This window comes from Thalassophryne amazonica, chromosome 13, assembly GCF_902500255.1.
Source record: "Thalassophryne amazonica chromosome 13, fThaAma1.1, whole genome shotgun sequence".
NCBI classification, from domain to species: Eukaryota; Metazoa; Chordata; class Actinopteri; order Batrachoidiformes; family Batrachoididae; genus Thalassophryne; species Thalassophryne amazonica.
In genome coordinates this window covers 89,707,812-89,727,630 of record NC_047115.1, presented here as the reverse complement: position 1 = coordinate 89,727,630, position 19,819 = coordinate 89,707,812, and the positions used below count along the sequence as shown (strand labels likewise).

Sequence of the window (19,819 nt, the reverse complement as noted above, 5' to 3'; positions counted from 1 at the left end):
GATCACCTGCAGAGGAATGGTCTATTTGAAGAGTTTCAGTCAGGTTTTAGAATTCATCATAGTACAGAAACAGCATTAGTGAAGGTTACAAATGATCTTCTTATGGCTTCGGACAGTGGACTTATCTCTGTGCTTGTTCTGTTGGACCTCAGTGCTGCTTTTGATACTGTTGACCATAAAATTTATTACAGAGATTAGAGCATGTCATAGGTATTAAAGGCATTGCGCTGCGGTGGTTTGAATCATATTTGTCTAATAGATTACAGTTTGTTCATGTAAATGGGGAATCTTCTTCACAGACTAAAGTTAATTATGGAGTTCCACAAGGTTCTGTGCTAGGACCAATTTTATTCACTTTATACATGCTTCCCTTGGGCAGTATTATTAGACGGTATTGCTTAAATTTTCATTGTTACGCAGATGATACCCAGCTTTATCTATCCATGAGGCCAGAGGATACGCACCAATTAGCTAAACTGCAGGATTGTCTTACAGACATAAAGACATGGATGACCTCTAGTTTCCTGCTTTTAAACTCAGATAAAACTGAAGTTATTGTACTTGGCCCCACAAATCTTAGAAGCATGGTGTCTAACCAGATCGTTACTCTGGATGGCATTTCCCTGATCTCTGGTAATACTGTGAGAAATCTTGGAGTTATTTTTGATCAGGATATGTCATTCAAAGCGCATATTAAACAAATATGTAGGACTGCCTTTTGCATTTACGCAATATCTCTAAAATCAGAAAGGTCTTGTCTCAGAGTGATGCTGAAAAACTAATTCATGCATTTGTTTCCTCTAGGCTGGACTATTGTAATTCATTATTATCAGGTTGTCCTAAAAGTTCCCTAAAAAGCCTTCAGTTGGTTCAGAATGCTGCAGCTAGAGTACTGACGGGGACTAGCAGGAGAGAGCATATCTCACCCGTGTTGGCCTCCCTTCATTGGCTTCCTGTTAATGCTAGAATAGAATTTAAAATTCTTCTTCTTACTTATAAGGTTTTGAATAATCAGGTCCCATCTTATCTTAGGGACCTCATAGTACCATATTACCCCATTAGAGCGCTTCGCTCTCAGACTGCGGGCTTACTTGTAGTTCCTAGGGTTTGTAAGAGTAGAATGGGAGGCAGAGCCTTCAGCTTTCAGGCTCCTCTCCTGTGGAACCAGCTCCCAATTCAGATCAGGGAGACAGATACCCTCTCTACTTTTAAGATTAGGCTTAAAACTTTCCTTTTCGCTAAGGCTTATAGTTAGGGCTGGATCGGGTGACCCTGGACCATCCCTTGGTTATGTTGCTTTAGACGTAGACTGTGTTTCATAGTTGTTGTATGGCCTTGCCTTGCAATGTGGAGCGCCTTGGGGCAACTGTTTGTTGTGATTTGGCGCTATACAAGAAAAAAGTTGATTGATTGATTGATCGATTCCCACCTGTGGCCTTTCTGTGTGGAGTTTGTGTATTCTCCCCGTGTTTGCGGGGGTTCCCTCTGGGTGCTCTGGCTCCCTCCCACATCCAAAGACATGCAGGTTAGATGGATGGGAGACTTAAATTCTGCACAGATGTGCATGCTGGTGTGAATGTGTTTGTTTTGTCTGTATGTACGCCCTGTGACTGCTGGGATAGGCTCCAGTCCCCCCATGACCCTTAACTGGAGTAAGTGGTTGAAGGTGAGTGTGATATCCCATAAGATCCTCTCTCTCTCTCTGTACACAACCGAGCTGTGAGTGTTTACAACCCGGTCTCATGCTTTTTCTTTGTGCCCCTGCCACGAAAAGCACCTGATTTTCGAGATTTTTTTTTCTTTTTTTTGCTATTTTGAATTTTCTAATTCTCCAAACTATAAACATAACCATAGTGTTAGTGTCTACCCTCCACTCACCTAACCATAGCCCCCAGTTCCTCCGTCACTCCACATTTCGTACCCCCACCATGGAAGAAAATCATCCCCCTGTCACGAAAAGGGGCACATTTTCGTGCCCCCGTCACAAACCCATAGATTAATGGACTTTTTGTCATGCTGCCACAAACTGCCGTGAGACCGGGTTGGTGTTTATTACATGCAGCTGAAGCCCTCAGTCATGGCAGCGAGGTGCCAAACGAGCTGCCATTAGCCTGGTCTTCACTTTTTCTGCTACCGGAAGAATATGAACTGTATTTGTTGGGATGACACCAGTTGGAATAATGAGCCATGTTGATTTTGAATGACTGGCTGATTTTTAATGTGACTGGCCGCTTGCAGCTGAGCTAATTACCATTACATCATTCCCTGCATGACGGAACAATGTTAAGTGCACGCATGAGGAACTGTGACATAGATTGCACGGAGAACCTGCAGTTTGAAAAAAAAAGTCTTGCAAGTTTTACATAAAGTCTGTCGCTGAAGTCATCCCAAAGGGGGCGGTACTTCACAAAGAAAAACTTCACACTGATTGGATGATGATTCAAAGGCAAGAAAAACTTTGCACACCATCTGAAACTGCATGAGGGAATGTGACAGAAACATTCCCTCATCTCTTGTAAATGTTCTTCTCTGGTGGTGCATCACACCATCGACCGCGTGGACGAGTCACCACTGGCCAATGAGCAGAAATGTGGGCAATGGATTTTTTGTGTTTCCACAGGATTAACTTACATAAATCGAGTTTAGAGAACAGAAGTGTGAGAGCAAAAAGATCCTTTTCACAGTGTGCTTTGAAAATCATTAACACCCTTCTCTACCTGAGTTATCAAGTCTGAAAGTGTCACTTCCACTTTCTTGAGGTGCGGCTGCACGGTGTGTGACCCGTCTGTCTGTAGGGAAAAAGTGAACCATGAGGGAGTGTTTGGGTCTGACAGTCCTGATGGACACACAGATTGTTCTATTTCCTTGATCCGTCGTGACTTTGACAGATAGAAGTATGGAACCAAAAATGACAGTAATGGAGCAGATCTAATAAAGCAGCTGTGAAAAAGCCCAGTGTGACAGTGTGTAATAATAGAACTTGCATGACTGCAGGAAAGCTGCAGCGCAGCGATGTTCTCTGTTCCTGCAGGAACTGTCATTTTACCCAGAAGGCCTCTCACCAAGAACCTGTGACAGCCCACCCGGAAGCGAACATTTGCAAACATCAAACAAATGTTCATATAATGTTTGTTTACTGTTCACCAAGTTTGTGAACGTTCATGTAATGTTTGTGACGTTTGTCTAATGTTTGCATGGAGGCGAAAATTTGTGAACATCAACTGAACGTTCATAGAATGTTCATTTACTGTTCAGCAAGTTTGCGAACATTCATATAATGTTTGTGATGTTTGTCTAATGTTTGCATGAAAGCAAACATTAGACAAACATGTAAGGAAACATTTGCAAAAATCAATCAAATGTTTATAGAATGTATGCTTAATGTTCAGTGTGTTTGTGAACATTCACATAATGTTCATGGTGTATGTGCAAAGCTTAGCTTGCCTCTAAATAAAAATATATATATATTCTAAAATTTTGTAAAATTTCATATACAGCTAGGAAAACAATAAATATCATTTTGCCTACAGAAAGTTAATGTTGGACTCCATTTAAATCATGTATGCAAACATAGGTAGAATGAACAGGAAATAATTAAGCACTCTACCATGGTAACCAATAATTTGTCGATTTATGATTTATTCAGGCCTATACTGAATATAGAATTTCAAGATTACTGTGATAAACTGACAGAAAACATGTCTTGGGCAACTTGCATAAACATGCAATCTGTTGAAATATTAATTTTTGCAAAATAATTTAAGCCACTAGATTGTCAGCTACCAAAAATATATATTTTTTTATGGAAACAGATTGCAATGCCAGCTTATTATAAGTCTTATTATAAGTATAAATTTTATAAAAGCATAATATATTTAACATTTTTGTAAATAAGGAAAATATATAAAGGTATTAAAAATTGATTTACAAAATAATGTTTTCAACATGCATGAGCAGGAAACACTGACATTTAAATAAAACAGCTCATAGACAAATAATATTTTTTACAGGTCATAAGCGAACATTTGCGAGCAAATGTTCATAGAATGTTTGCTTATTGTTCAGCAAGTTTGAGAGCGTTCATGTAATGTTCGCGATGTTTGTGTGATGTTTGCATGGAAGCGAACATTTGCAAACGTACGTATCAAACGTTCATAGAGTGGTTGCCATAGCGGAGCGTTTTTTTTTTTTTTTTTTGGCTGTGTTTTCATTTGGTTGCGTCATGATATAGCAGAGCCTTGATATGTAGTGATTTGCAGCGCATTTTTTGTTGTGTTTATATTTGGTTGTGTGGTGCAGAGATGTTTTTTTTTTCTTTTTGTTGCATTTTTGTCGGCACCTCACTGCACAACTCAGGATTCTCTGGTCACAAGCCTTAGGGTATGCAGAGGTAAAGTGCAGCCTTTATGTTTGGTTGTGTAATTTGCTGGGTGCTTTTTTTGTATTTTATTTTTTTATTGTGTTTATATGATCGTTATGTTTGGAAGCGAACATTTGCATGTATCAAACATTGAATGTTTGTCTATTTATTTGCCTTAATTTGCAGAGAATTTTTTGTGTGTTTGTTGGTTGTCATGGTAATTTGCAGAGCATTTTTTGTGTTTATATTTGGCTGTATTAATTTGTCGAGCGGTTTTTTTTTCCTTCTTTTTTGTGTGTAATCAAGAAGTTTGTTGGTCGCACGCGACTCCCCGCAAGCCCAGTACCTTTAAAATCACGCGTGATTTGCGCGAGATTTGAGACCTGAACGGCACATACGGCCTTCGTTTCCCATCGCCATTTTGCGGTTTGGGAGCTTGGAGAGAGGTGCGCCGAATTTGTGAATTAAAATCTATCGCCATCAGGTAAGAAATATCTATTGCAACGCTTTCAAACATACTGCAAAAATTATCGGAACGTCGTGGTTATACGCTGGTCTCCATATTATACTTATTGTCGTTTTTATGTTATAACTGTGATGTTTTTTGAACTGATCTGATTGCGTCTTTCCATTGATTTACCGTCTTTAATTTCTTAAGAAACACACTTTGGACTTACATAACAATGAAAAAGCATGTATATGTTATGCTCACGACATAGCTGACCTGTCTAAAAGTTTGGATAGAGGTCTGTATTTAGCAACAACTTGTTTATCTGATCAATCCACGGCCTGGACGGCTTGGCACAAATCTTAATTATTATCGTCTCCAAAACAACATTAAACCATTGCCGCGAGTCATGCAGTTCGTGGCTTGTTAATAAATAAATTTGAAGTTCGAATAATACTTGACATTTTACATTTATTATGCTGGAACAAAAAAAAAAACGCAGTAGGCCTGAAAAAATCCCCAGATCGAGGCCTTCAATTCCAATTCGCCCTATTGACGTATCCCATAATCCCTTGCGTGCCAGAGAGTCGCTGCAGTCAAACATATAGAGAATCCACATGATGACAATTGTAAATGAATGTTATACTACAAAAATGTAATTTTTTTTCTGCTTTTCATTACGTTAATAAGAGACTGCTGCATGATACCCTGAAAACTTGCTAAGACAATTATTATAATGTATACTGAGGCCATCTTACAAAAACAAACGCTAAACAATTAAATAGAAGTAATTATTTGGAGTCAGTCTGGTTCACTCTGCTCCATTTTGTTACATTTTAGACCATTTCGTGATTATCAGTCTCCATTTCATATTTTAGTATGGCCCAGACAGAATACCTGATGGTAGGGTGTAGGACCAGCTATAAAGACAGGGGATACAGAACTTCCAATGCATTCTAAACAAGAATAATAGACAAATATGACATTTATGTTGTAATGTTTGTAATATCAAAGTTCTTTTTTGCATGTTTCTGTCAAAATCTAAGTTAATATAATGTTGCACATTAATTGTTTTGTCTTTTTCAATATATTTTTGCATTAAAAAACAAAAAAAAATATAACCCCAATTGTTTTATTTCAACAGAGCTGAACTTGTATTAATCGAGGAAAACGGACATCTGGGACACTGGTCACGTGATCTGAAGCGCACCCTAGTCACCATTTTAAAGTAAGTGAAAACAAAGGAAACCCCTTTGTCCTTTGTAGCATTTTGAGTGGTTCTGATCCAGTAAATGTGCTCGCTATATATATATATATATATATATATATATATATATCTACAACTCGGAGCAGAATATAAATTTGAAAAGAGACCTTTAGATGTCTCTTTTGCGTAATATTGTTTTTATATGCCCATGTGAGTATTTTATCATTTACATGCTTTATTTATTATTTATTATCCTTCCTCTCAATGTACATAACTTTTTATAACCAGAATTAAAATTTATATGCTGTCTGTTACTAGGCATTCAGGAAATTTAAGTTCAAATAACATGTTAGTGCACAGAAAGAGACTTTGTGAAAATAAGTTTGATTCAGTTGTGTTTTTGCATTGCCACAACTGTTTTATATTTTTGTGTGAATATTTAATTATTGATTGTAACTTTCATTACTGCCATAGGTTTTGCATGTGTAATTACTTCAAATTGTTTGTTTGCCCTTTACAAATGCGACCAATAATAATAATTTTTTGGGTTATTGTTTATTTTTCTTTTCAAAAGTAACCATGCCTGCTGTCATAAGAGCTGCCACATCAGTGATTCCATCCGACCAACCGGTTGAGCCTGAGCCAAACGCCATGATGGCAGTTCAGTCACACCAACAGCCCGATCAGTCTAAATCGGAAAGTAGTAGTGAATCCACAGGTTTGTATTTTGTTTAAATGAGACTGTACAGCGACTTACTTTTAATATTGAGTGTTTATTTTCTTTTGGCATAGAAACATCAGCTAGTCTTGACTGAGAACTGAAACCTTCTGAACATGTGCCGGCAGTTGTGTGAAGACGCATGTCCTGCAGACAGCATCTGTTGACAAATTCTCTAAAGGATGCTCAAGATCAGGGGTGGGCAACTTGTTCCAGAAAGGGCCAAGAGGGTGCAGGTTTTCTTTGCAGCCACTGACTCCACCAGGTGATTTCATTGATTAATATCACTTTGAGCAGATTTAATCAGTGAAATCACCTGGTGGAGTCAGTGGCTGCAAAGAAAACCTGCACCCTAATGGCCCATTCTGGTCAACAAGTTGCCCACCCCTGCTCTAGAGTCTACAAGTTTTCATATAATGTACATTGAAAAAATTTGTATAGGTGTAATAAGTCTGGGGTGAGATACAGAGGTTTAGTGATTATGCATCTTGCACATTCTCTGTCTAGCCAGTTAGTGGTTGTGTTTCCATATGTTTGTAATTTTCTTGGAAATGATGATTATATATATGTCACTGCTTTTGTTTTTTGAAGCTTTGTCATCTGCAAGAAGACCTGCGGCTGAGCTTACGGCACGTTGTCATTTGGCAAGTGTTTCTGCTGCAGATGCACAGCTGTCTGAGATTCCTCGTGTTGAGTTGACGCCAACAGAACGACTTGGCAGCATCATGCAGATGCTGGGCATATTGATGGTATGTTTAATTTACTCAAGTTTTACCTTTTTATATTATACAATTATAAAGGGAGCTGTGGTGGCCTAGCACTAATGCACTGGTCCCTGTGTCACAGTTTGAACTGTCCCCTTTTGTGTACTGCGCATGTGTCATTTCGGACAGTCAGCAGCAAATTAACAGAACATTGCCTTGTTTCTGCTTTAAACTGACTTTAGAATAAGAACAAGGTGAAAATCTGTGAATCACTGCTGGCGGTCTGAAATGACGTATGCAAAAGGAGACCGCTTTTTAACAACACTGAGTTCAAAGCTCATGTTGTGCTGTATGCGAACTAGGAGACTATGAAACACTGTGCACTCGGCACACCCTAACCCTTTTCCAGCTGACTGTGTGTGTGTGTGGTGTGAGCACTTTGTGGAGTAACACCGCTCTGCTTCACGTTGTGGTTTTTTAGACTCCGCCTCGTGCGTTCAAACAGTATAATGCATGGCTTCAAGTTGTTTAATCCTTATACCATGGTCCCAACACAGTGACTAACACACAAATACTTATTTAAGTTAACAGAACTTGATTAAAAATGCGTAAGTATTTGGGACTAGGTTTATGCCGTCTCAAGATATTTTCATCCTTGCCAACCGTATCATCTTCTTTCCCGTCTCAATCTTGTCAGGTCGTCGGATGTTAAATCTTTATGCCGTTGCTTTTGCTGTTCTTCTTTGTTTAGTGCAGTAGATAACTGAAACAATCTTTCAAATGGTGATACAAGCACCAAATTTGGGACATGTATTCTTTAGACATATTCTTTTGAGAAACCAGACTGTCCACTTGATTGTTCAGTAGGCGCCAAGTGGGTCAATGAAGAATTACAGAGGTCAGATTTACAATGCTCCAATCATATTGAAAAGTATACATATTCATCTGATCATACAGATACCAAAAAGGTATCACTTAGTCTATCTTTGATTAAATGTCTTGACGTTATGGTGTGAAAACAGCATAAATGGTAACAAAGGTCAACGTCAGTTTGTATGGTGGGCCAAAATTAAAGTTGCTCCATCACTATTCACGTTTACCACTATTTATTGTTTATCACTATTTACAAAAATTGGAGCTTGGAACTTTTGCCTCCCGTACAAACTGAAATTAAGCTTTGTCACCGTTTTTGCTATTTTTGACCCATAACTTCGGAACATTCAGTCAAAGATAGTCCAAACTATATCTTTGGAATCTTTATGGTTGGACGAATATGTGGTATAGTTTTCAATATGATTGCAGCATCTTTTAATTTTGATCCTGTGTAATTCTCATTGACCCCTACCTGACTGCCTATTGAAAATCGAGTGGATACTCTGCTTTTTTCAAAAGAGTAATGTCTAAGGACTATTGTATTGAATTTGGTGCTTGTATCACCATTTGAAAGATTCCCCTGTAAATATTCTCAAATCTGCTGCAATATTTGCTCTCCTCCTCTTCCCATTCCTCAAACATTTAATTTAGGCCAAAAATATTAAAATTCACTTGGAAATCCATGTTTTATCATGTTTCTGTTATTCACCTGTCAAAACACAGCTGATCTGTGCCAAATGATTTGTGCGTTGCTGTGGTGCCGACCACAACGGAGTGATATTACACTGACTTAACTTGCTGAACTACGTGTGCGTATTCACAAAAATAATGCACGCCAGTTAGACATGTAATTCTCACTGACCATGGTGTGTGTGTGTGTGTGTATATATATTATATATATATATATATATATATATATATATATATATATATTATATATATATATATATATATATATATACATACACACACACACACACACAAAACTGTATACTCTCTCTAGGGCAAAAAAAAAGTGACCTGTCCCAACTAAAAACTGATTTTGTTGTAGATTGGGGGGGGGGGGGGGGGGGGTCAATGGGAACTTCTGTATTAAGGGTAGTAATATTTGTGTGCACATTTTATGTTACAGGAGAAAGCAGAATGACCTCATCTGCAAAGTTGATGCATTGCTCACACAAAGTGTCCGTTCCCGAACATACCAGGAGAGGGAACTTGAACTTGAGATGAGGATGATTGTTAGAAGAATGTCCAGCTCTAATCTGGAAATGTGAGCTACAACAAATTACAAAGCAGTGCCTGGAAGTCTTGGGCCTTCCTGTAAAGTCACTTGAAGAAAGTGAGTTAATACATTTTACATTTGTCTATCCTCTTCACTTAACAAAATTTTGTTTTATTTTTTAGAGTATATTATGAAACAACATGCTGTATTTATGGCATATACCACTTCTGAGTTTTCTCCATTGTGGTAGCTGATAACTACATAACTTGAGAAAATTCTGCAAACCAGTATAAAACAAGCTTGATAAAAATATAGGGCCTGTACAATAGGTTGTTGGGTTGAGAATACCAATTCTGACCATGCTGCTGAATTGTATAGTATCTTAATAGTAAAATGTGTCTCATTTCTTATGAATAACAATGGCAATTTTCAACTTGCAGCTGAGAGTGCCAATGAGAAACTTGATGGTGAGGACAAGGGAGCCAGGCGCCGAAGGAATGCCCTCATCAACGCTTTGACTGCATATGCCCCTGGAATTGGACATGGAAAGAATACTATAACCAGCATTGTCAGGGACTGCTTGTATGCTATAGCCCCAGTTTATCTCTGGCAGTGCTTCAGCAGTCAGGGAAAGTCGGGAACTGCCAAAGGCAGCCTTGCCAGGGATCTTCCAACAAATTATAGGGTTGTCATGGCAGCTGTAATAGCTATTACATCAATGGACAGCAACACTATAATTTCTACGATTAGTACCGTAATACGAAGCTGTCCCAACAGAGCAGAATCAAGGAAGTATAGACAGGACCATCCTGAACTTTTTCCTGACCAGAAAAAAGGAGAATAAAACAACTGAGGACACCATAATCCACCCAGCCATTGCCATCAGCTCTGTCAATGGTAGGCCTCTCTCCTCTGATGAGTACTCCGAGGAGGACATTCCGGCCTCATCTCCAGAGTGCTCTACCAGACAACAGCCTCTTTTTCCATTAATGAATCTTCAGAAGACACGTGGAGTTCTGTCTGCACCCGGGGTGTCGTCTTCTGAATCTGAAGAGGTACTGGAGGTGGATTATTTAGATGACTGTGATGACAGCCAATCAGAGTAGAGATGCACCATGACATCAGGTCATGGCAGAATCCACTTCCAAATTGCAGGGTGTCAGATCAATGCCAAAACCACATAAAAAAAAAAAAAAAAACACCATAGTGCCATACGTTACCATTTCCCTCGGTCGAGAAGCAGTTTCCTCACATGGAGATATGCCTTTGTTTTTTTTGTTTTTTCTTTCAGACTCCGTTAAAATGTGGTGAATGTCTCAATGTCACAGATAATATAATAAAGCATAATGCTCATTTCCATTGTGTTGTATCTGACTGCCATACTATTTTCAACGTCTGTATGTAATAAAACTTGCAGTATTTTTTTTTTTTTCACTTTTTGTACTTCCCCCCCCCCCCCCCCCCCCCCCCCCCCCCCCCACTCTGGAAATATTGCTTGCAGTGTGTTATAACTTAAGTTTCTTGTCTGCATGAAAACATTTGGGGTGGTTTGTTTCATTTGATTTCCAAGTCATCGGAATAAAACACTGAATTTTGAAACATTCATAGTTTGTTTTACTTCACTTTTTGGTTTTCAATATGGAGAGTAAACCTTTCATACAATCAAATTGTAGGCCAATGCCTGCATGTAAATGTATAATGTTGGCATATATAACATACAAACATGAACAGCTGAAGCGGGACATGTCCCGCTTCAGCTGAACATTCCCGAAATTTTCATTGATTGCAAGCGGGACATGTCCCGCTTCAGCTGAACATTACAGAAATTTTCATTAATTGCAATCAATGAAAATTTCTGTAATGTTCAGCTGAAGCGGGACATGTCCCGCTTGCAATCAATGAAAATTTCGGGAATGTTCATATAACGTTCATAGATGAACGTTATATGAACATTATACAAATGTCCACAAACATTATATGAACAGTTGAAGCAGGACATTCAATGAACATTTGTATAATGTTCATATAATGTTTGCATACAAAATGTTACATGAACATTATACAGATGTTCACTGAATGTTCTGCTTCAGCTGTTCATACAATGTTTGTGAACATTTGTGAACATTTGTATAATGTCCATATAATGTTCATGTGCAAACATTACCTGTCCTCATTCTTTGTTCATCTGACGTTCATGCAGTGTTCATGGCTTGTTTGCAAACGTTTGCATGCAAACGTTATATGAACATTCAAAAAACGTTTGGTTTCCGGGTGGGAGTTCACATGTTTTGTCTACAGAATCTAAACCTAAAACCATTCTGTTTCTAACATGTACAGCAACATTTTTATATTTAAATTACTGCATATGTGCATTTTTAACCCCTCATTTAGACACTCATCATCATAGAACTCTTTAATCATATGCAACGAGAGGAAGGTTTTGATTGAAAAGTTTTGAGCTTCACACAGAAAAAGTAGGGTGTGGTTCTCCATCTTTTGCATTCTGAGAAACCAACATTTCTCTTAAGAATGTGCGAAATTCTGACTCACAGGGTAATATTTCAGTGAAGCAAGTAGGGGTGTAACAGACTGACAAAATGGACAAAGCTGATGGGCGTGCTGTGATTCTGGGTCTCACAAAAAAGGGGAATGTCTCTGAAGGAGATCCATGAGGACATGGTAATGACATTAGGGGAGGATGCCCCATTTTATGCAACAGTTAAATGCTGGACAGCCGAATTCAAGAGCGGCAGTATAAGCATTGACGAAAGAGCAAGATCAGGAAGACCCAGAACTGCCACCTCGACCGATATGATCCAGGAGATCCATGAAATGATCCTCTTTGGCAGAAAAGTAAGTGAGTGTCACATATCCAGTACTGTAGGCATTTCTCAGGAGAGAGAGTTCTGATGATGAATAACTATGAGCACAAAGGCTTCTGGCAGCCAATCAGAAACACGTGGGGTTCCAGATGTCCAGGGAGAATCTTTAGCTTTTTGAGGCAGTTTCAGATAATGTCATACAATGATTCTTGACCATTTTTTCAATTTAATTTATTTTCATTTATATAGCGCCAAATCACAACAGAGTTGCCTCAAAGTGCTTCACACAGGTAAGGTCTAACCTTACCAACCCCCAGAGCAACAGCGGTAAGGAAAAACTCCCTCTGAGGAAGAAACCTCAAGCAGACCAGACTCAAAGGGGTGACCCTCTGCTTGGGGCATGCCACAAACATAAATTAGAGTCCAAACAACACTTGAAGCAATTTAAACGTGGGATCTCCCCTGCCAAAGAAATCTAATGCTGTCTCATCTGCTGGAAAGGTCATGGTCTCTTCTGGGATGCTGAGGGCTTCATAATGGTAGACTATTTCCAGAAGATACAGACCATCAATGGGGCCTACGTGCGCACAGCACAACACAAATGGCAAAAACTCTGATCTCCCCTATATATATATATATATATATATATATATATATATATATATATATATATATATATATATATATATATATACACACACTGGGGAGATTGTGTAATGTGTAGCACTGGAGAAGGGAAGAAGAGGGTGCTACAGGATTATATTCCATAGTACACACCAGACACCCCCATCCCCAAATAATCTGATGCACGGGTTTTTACTTAAAAAACAGATGTGATCGGATGTGACCTCCTTGGTGATGCATGCCAGAGCACTGCACTGTAATGCAGCACAGACCAACAGTGGGTGTGTTCCTTCTTTCAGAACCTTGGACAGCAGCGTAACCTCAAGGCTCACGTCCAAAGAATGTGTCATGTCCACCCACACAAGCTACAACCCCAATTCCAGTGAAGTTGGGATGTTGTGTGAAACATAAGTATAAACAGAATACAATGATTTGCAAGAAAATCTCTTCTTTATGTTCCCTAATGCCATATACCAACACAGTGCAGAGTAGCTACCTAAACTCTGTAAGTGAGATAGAGTATCTCGTCAATAGTTTTACATCCTCATTGAAGACAACTTTGGATGCTGTAGCTCCTCTGAAAAAGAGAGCTTTAAATCAGAAGTGCCTGACTCCGTGGTATAACTCACAAACTCGCAGCTTAAAGCAGATAACCCGTAAGTTGGAGAGGAAATGGCGTCTCACTAATTTAGAAGATCTTCACTTAGCCTGGAAAAAGAGTCTGTTGCTCTATAAAAAAGCCCTCCATAAAGCTAGGACATCTTACTACTCATCACTAATTGAAGAAAATAAGAACAACCCCAGGTTTCTTTTCAGCACTGTAGCCAGGCTGACAAAGAGTCAGAGCTCTATTGAGCCGAGTATTCCTTTAACTTTAACTAGTAATGACTTCATGACTTTCTTTGCTAATAAAATTTTAACTAGTAGAGAAAAAATTACTCATAACCATCCCAAAGACGTATCGTTATCTTTGGCTGCTTTCAGTGATGCCGGTATTTGGTTAGACTCTTTCTCTCAGATTGTTCTGAGTTATTTTCATTAGTTACTTCATCCAAACCATCAACACGTCTATTATAGACCCCATTCCTACCAGGCTGCTCAAGGAAGCCCTACCATTATTTAATGCTTCGATCTTAAATATGATCAATCTATCTTTATTAGTTGGCTATGTACCACAGGCTTTTAAGGTGGCAGTAATTAAACCATTACTTAAAAAGCCATCACTTGACCCAGCTATCTAGCTAATTATAGGCCAATCTCCAACCTTCCTTTTCTCTCAAAAATTCTTGAAAGGGTAGTTGTTAAACAGCTAACTGATCATCTGCAGAGGAATGGTCTATTTGAAGAGTTTCAGTCAGGTTTTAGAATTCATCATAGTACAGAAACAGCATTAGTGAAGGTTACAAATGATCTTCTTATGGCCTCAGACAGTGGACTCATCTCTGTGCTTGTTCTGTTAGACCTCAGTGCTGCTTTTGATACTGTTGACCATAAAATTTTATTACAGAGATTAGAGCATGCCATAGGTATTAAAGGCACTGCGCTGCGGTGGTTTGAATCATATTTATCTAATAGATTACAATTTGTTCATGTAAATGGGGAATCTTCTTCACAGACTAAGGTTAATTATGGAGTTCCACAAGGTTCTGTGCTAGGACCAATTTTATTCACTTTATACATGCTTCCCTTAGGCAGTATTATTAGACGGCATTGCTTAAATTTTCATTGTTACGCAGATGATACCCAGCTTATCTATCCATGAAGCCAGAGGACACACACCAATTAGCTAAACTGCAGGATTGTCTTACAGACATAAGGACATGGATGACCTCTAATTTCCTGCTTTTAAACTCAGATAAAACTGAAGTTATTGTACTTGGCCCCACAAATCTTAGAAACATGGTGTCTAACCAGATCCTTACTCTGGATGGCATTACCCTGACCTCTAGTAATACTGGTGAGAAATCTTGGAGTCATTTTTGATCAGGATATGTCAGTCAAGCGCATATTAACAAATATGTAAGACTGCTTTTTTGCATTTACGCAATATCTCTAAAATTAGAAAGGTCTTGTCTCAGAGTGATGCTGAAAAACTAATTCATGCATTTATTTCCTCTAGGCTGGACTATTGTAATTCATTATTATCAGGTTGTCCTAAAAGTTCCCTGAAAAGCCTTCAGTTAATTCAAAATGCTGCAGCTAGAGTACTGACGGGGACTAGAAGGAGAGAGCATATCTCACCCATATTGGCCTCTCTTCATTGGCTTCCTGTTAATTCTAGAATAGAATTTAAAATTCTTCTTCTTACTATAAGGTTTTGAATAGTCAGGTCCCTTCTTATCTTAGGGACCTCATAGTACCTATCACCCCAATAGAGCGCTTCGCTCTCAGACTGCAGGCTTACTTGTAGTTCCTAGGGTTTGTAAGAGTAGAATGGGAGGCAGAGCCTTCAGCTTTCAGGCTCCTCTCCTGTGGAACCAGCTCCCCAATTCGGATCAGGGAGACAGACACCCTCTCTACTTTTAAGATTAGGCTTAAAACTTTCCTTTTTGCTAAAGCTTATAGTTAGGGCTGGATCGGGTGACCCTGAACCATCCTTAGTTATGCTGCTATAGACTTAGACTGCTGGGGGGTTCCATAATGCATTGAGTGTTTCTTTCTCTTTTTGCTCTGTATGCACCACTCTGCATTTAATCATTAGTGATTGATCTCTGCTCCCCTCCACAGCATGTCTTTTTCCCGGTTCTCTCCCTCAGCCCCAACCAGTCCCAGCAGAAGACTGCCCCTCCCTGAGCCTGGTTCTGCTGGAGGTTTCTTCCTGTTAAAAGGGAGTTTTTTCCTTCCCACTGTTGCCAAGTGCTTGCTCACAGGGGGGTCGTTTTGACCGTTGGGGTTTTTCCGTAATTATTGTATGGCTTTGCCTTACAATATAAAGCGCCTTGGGGCAACTGTTTGTTGTGATTTGGCGCTATATAAATAAAATTGATTTGATTTGAAATCATCTTCAACCTATATTCAACTGAATACAACACAAAGACAAGATATTTAATGTTCAAACTGATAGACTTTTTGTTTTTGTGCAATATTTGCTCATTGTTGAAATGGGTGCCTGCAACACATTTCAAAAAAGCTGGACAGGGGCAACAAAAGACTAGGAAAGTTGATGAATGCTCAAAAAACACCTGTTTGGAACATTCCACAGGTGAACAGGTTAATTGGAAAACACGTGAAATGTCTGACTCAAGAGTCAGACAGAATCAGACTTCCAGAGCAAGAATTTTAGCTGAGGAAGCTTCTGAGATTTGAAGTGAAACGTCCTCGTGTCAAGCAACCCAGTCCAGTCGAAGATTCAAGCTTCTCTACCACGTGAAACACGTACCATGATTGGTTTATAAAAAGGAGCATCCCCAATATGCTCAGCCATTCACAAGCAAAGATGGGGTGAGGATCAGACTTTGTGAACAACTGCTTGAAAAAATAGTCCATCAGTTTAAGAACAATGTTTCTCAATGTTCAATTGCAAAGGAATTTAGGAATTCCATCATCTACAGTCCATAATATAATCAGAAGATTCAGAGAATTTGGAAACTGTGTACATGTAAGCGGCAAGGCCAAAAACCAACAAAGAATGCCTGTGACCTTCGATCCCTCAGATGGCACCACATTAGAAACCGACATCATTGTGTAAAGGATCTTACTGCATTGGCTCAGGAACATTACAGAAAACTATTGTCAGTTAACACAGTTCGTCACTACATCTACAAGTGCAAGTTAAAACTCTACCATGCAAAGAGAAAACAATACATCAACAACAACCAGAAAACACTGCCGCCTTCTCTGGGCCCGAGATCTTTTGAAATGGACAAATGCAATGTGGAAAAGTGTGCTGTGGTCTGATGATTCCAGATTGCAATTTGTTTTTGAAATCATGGACGCTGTGTCCTCCGGGCAAAAGAGGAAAAAGACATTTTTACCAACACAAAATTCAAAAGCCAGCATCTGTGATGGTAATGGGGTGTGTTAGTACCCATGGCATGGGCAACTTACACATCTGTGATGGCACCATCAATGCTGAAGGTACATCCAGGTTTTGGAGCAACACATGCTGCCATCCAAGCAACATCTTTTTCAGGAACGTCCCTGTTTATTTCAGCAAGACAATGCCAAGCCACATTCTGCACGTGTTAACAGCATGGCTTCATTCTTTGCTCTGTTTTTGCTTGCATGTGTTTGACTGCATGATTTTTGACCTTGATTTTGCCTTGCCTCTGGTAGCCCTTACACCGTAGTTTTTGACCTGTGCCTGTCAGCCTCTCGCCTTTGCTACCTTTGCCTCGCTGCTGGACCTCCTGTGTACCGAATCCCTGACTGTTATTAAACCATCTGAACAATACCAAGTCTAGTGAGCTTGCATTTGAGTCCACCTGGTTTGCCAAGCCTGATATTTTAAACATTAAATATCTCATCTTTGTGGTGTATTCAACTGAATATAGGTTGAAGAGGATTTGCAAATCATTGTATTCTGTTTTTATTTACATTTTACACAACATTCCAACTTCATTGGAATTGGGGTTGTATTTTTATTGTAATATTGAATGATTCTCACAATATACCATGAAAAAAATGTATGCACAGTCTGTTCAGCATTACACCTACCTACAATGTCATAGATAGAAGCTGAGGACAGACACAAAGTGATATTGGCTGTGCTAACACAGGTACACCAACATTGGAATACGAGGCGGCAGAGGCGATGGGGGGCATCCTTTTGCATGCACTCCTGGCTTGTGACACACTCTAGTCAGGAGTGACTGTCTCGGACAGACCACCTGACTAGAGTTCCCCACCTCTCATGCACAACAGGTGTGCAACCCTTACGTGACAAGTACCACGCCCATACTCTTTCACAAACTTTTCCCCCGGATACCTGCGGCACAGCTGCGACCTGCCACTCCCTGTGACATGAGCCTGTCCAACACACATGCGGTGCATTGTGAGTGAGGCTTAACAGATCTGCAGGGTGGAGTCGTGTGATTGGACCGGTTCCACACCAATCTGTACCACTGGACTTGCATGCAATGCAAAATTTAAAAATCATACCAAGTATATTTATCTTGTCAAAACATCAAATATACAGTAATAAAATTGACATTTTACTTCAGTGATTCTGAGTTAATGATCCTTTCCTGAAGAAAGCTTTAAACACTCTACTTAGTGGTGAGATGTATTATTATCCTGACAAGTCTTCATCATCACTGTGTTTTCAGAATGACACATGTATCCATAATGATGCTGCACAACGTCTGCACAGGACTGAGTTAATGCTTCTCTGCTGGTCCTTTACTAAATATTGAGACATTGTTTGTTTACTTCCGTCATTATTTATACTGTATGTTTACTAGAACAGCACCAGACTAAAGTTCCAGCATCACTTCCTGCCAATACATAATGAGACTTTATCACTGAGCATCCCTTCCATCCAATTAGCCGCACTGCACCACTGTTCCAGGGGGGCAACAATTTACTACGTGGCCTATATGAGATGCATATCGTGATACTCTTATCACAATTGATACATATCACAATATGTAATTAGATCACTGTTCCCATTAAACATATAGAAAGTAATCTGTAGTGAATGGTATAACTTTAAAAGAAACAAGTTATTGTGAAGCATAAATGTCTACCCTTGATATTATCTGTTTGTACATTTGACGAATCATCTATGACACTTTCTGAAAGAGTCATTATTTCTTCTGTGCAGTAGTTGCCTTTTCATGGTATCATGATACTAATTTAAAAAAATACTATTCTACACAGGCTTCAGGACAAATGGTCACGATTCAAGATGCATTGCAACACCCTTAAAATTGGACAGCCTTTAACTATACACACACACACACACCATCAACAGCTTAGTCCAATTAGGGTATTCATCACATGACATTGACAATATGATAAAAATATGCATTGTCTAGAAAAAAAAATAAAAAAAGTTGCATGAAGGGGAAAATTTTAAATGAACACACGGCCTTGAACTACTCACAGTAGAGACCCACACAGTCTGTAATAGAGATGTCATAGAGCACATGGAGGCTTACCCTAACTTGCAGGACGGACATAGCGACAGCCAATCAGAGTAGAGATTGCATAGTGACATAAGCTGACTGGTCTCTAAAATAACTGAATAACTACAATAAATGACTAAAATAATCCAAGACAGTGGTAAATGCTCTCAAACATCTTATTCTGTATAAATCTGTTTTCTCATATATTTAGTTAAAGTTTGCAAAAAAATAAATACTTCTAAATCTACAAAGGCTGTTTTTGTAACCAGCTAACACCTCTGAAGTCCTTTACAAGACATGTTACGGATGTTAGTGTGCCGCTCTGTGTATGCACGTCACGCAAGGTCAAAAGTAACTTCCTGTAATTTTCAAAGCCTCATGCACGCACACATGCACATCTTCCTGCAACAGCATAAAAAAAAATCAGTATGGAATTCCCCCCCAAGATAAATATGTTTTTTCTTCATTGAAATAAGCTGCAATTTGCAACACATTTCAAAAATAAACCAACATTGTATTCTTGGATTTTAGCGAAATTAAATTGTGCTTGTTTTGTTAAATTTGGCCAGACTCCTTTAACAGTTTCTCTTTAGCCCACTATGGTCTTTTCTTCTCTCTGGAGGTCTTAGTGCTAATTAATGTTTGGGCTGTCTACCCTATTTCTGGAGTACAAGTCGCACCTATAAAAAAATGCCTTTTGAAGGAGAAAGAACCATATGTAAAAGTTGCAGGGCCTCCTAGTAAAAAAAAAAAACAGGCCTTCTACTCCAAAA

The 19,819-nt window shown here is 39.0% G+C and overlaps 1 protein-coding gene and 1 long non-coding RNA gene across 2 annotated transcripts in view; one reads left to right on the top strand and one right to left on the bottom strand.

Moving 5' to 3' along the window:
* plpp4 (phospholipid phosphatase 4) overlaps nt 1–19,819 on the bottom strand; it is a 518,492-nt gene that overhangs the window by 413,906 nt on the left and 84,767 nt on the right. The window lies entirely within an intron of this gene.
* On the top strand, nt 2,952–12,785 carry LOC117523676. Its single transcript, XR_004564579.1, has 3 exons — nt 2,952–2,963; nt 6,961–6,963; nt 12,650–12,785. It is a non-coding gene; the product is annotated as an uncharacterized LOC117523676 (long non-coding RNA).